The sequence below is a fragment of the Capsicum annuum genome, unplaced genomic scaffold (genome assembly GCF_002878395.1).
Source record: "Capsicum annuum cultivar UCD-10X-F1 unplaced genomic scaffold, UCD10Xv1.1 ctg21537, whole genome shotgun sequence".
In the NCBI taxonomy this organism is placed as follows: Eukaryota; Viridiplantae; Streptophyta; class Magnoliopsida; order Solanales; family Solanaceae; genus Capsicum; species Capsicum annuum.
In genome coordinates this window covers 1-1,147 of record NW_025827485.1, presented here as the reverse complement: position 1 = coordinate 1,147, position 1,147 = coordinate 1, and the positions used below count along the sequence as shown (strand labels likewise).

At 36.3% G+C, this 1,147-nt stretch overlaps 1 pseudogene; it reads right to left on the bottom strand.

Moving 5' to 3' along the window:
- Nucleotides 1-18: 18 nt before the first annotated feature.
- On the bottom strand, nt 19-718 carry LOC124890651 (annotated as a pseudogene).
- Between the last annotated feature and the right edge of the window lie 429 nt (nt 719-1,147).

Genomic DNA, 1,147 nt, shown 5'->3' with positions numbered 1-1,147 from the left:
CCCTGAACAATAACAATATCAACCGCAGCAAAGACCCTCTTCAGGAATATATAGTTTTTTTTTTTTTTGGACAATGAACAACAACAACAATATCAACCAGCAAAGACCCTCTTCAGGGAACAACAACATTTTTTTTTTTTGACAATGAACAACAACGACAATATAAACCACAACAAAGATAAGGGATAACATAAACTTTCGTTGAATCTTGTCAATCTTAACTCCAATAACATCGACTTTCGTTGAAGTAGCAATAACATAAGCTTGATTTACTCTCCTTAATGGAAATCCATTAACCTTAAACGACCCACTAATAAGTAACAGTCCAGAACACACAAGTTGTTTCAAGAACACAACTCTTTTTCCCTTAAATCTCCCAGCTAGAATAATCAAAACAGTACCAGGTGTAATATTGGCTCTCAATTTTGTGGGTTTTAGTTTGTGTTTGTTGATGAAGGGTTTTTCCACGTCATCAGCTGGGTAGAATTTTGGTGGTTTGACGGTGATGGTTGAGGGTGGAGCAATGACGACGGTGATTTTGGGTGGGTGGGGAATTTTGCCGTTGTTTTTCTTCTTGATAGCTTCTTGATAGCCCAAAGGCCCTTTTTGTGGTACATTTTGGAACACGAGAATTTGCTGATTTCGTTGATTAGGTTAGGGTTACGGGGGAATTTCTTGGCGGCCATTGCTGTGAAGTGTGCAAAGGGCAAGTTTAGAGTGAAAGGGGAACAAAATGAAAAAAATTAGTTGAGAAAGTGAATAAAAGCCCCTTTTATTTTATTTTTAATTATTTTAATATAAAATTGACCAAAAATTGTCCCTCACTCGTACCCCAGGCGCGTGTCTGCATGCGCCTCGTCCTAGTCAGCCCTTTTAATGCTACATAGGTCTGGTCAACGGTCAAATGGTTTGAAATATTGTTTTTAGTGGGTTCAAGGTCCAGATGACAAACATGTAAGTAAAAGTGTTCACATTACAAAACGAACATAGTACAAGAGTCCACCGAACCATTTTACCTATTTATATCTCAAACTGAAAATCATGAATAATTTTGATAAGTTGTTCATTGCCCAATTTAAAAACAAAACAAAACAAAACATACATACTTCGATTAATAAGAATTACTAGTATTAAAGAAAGGCTTTTT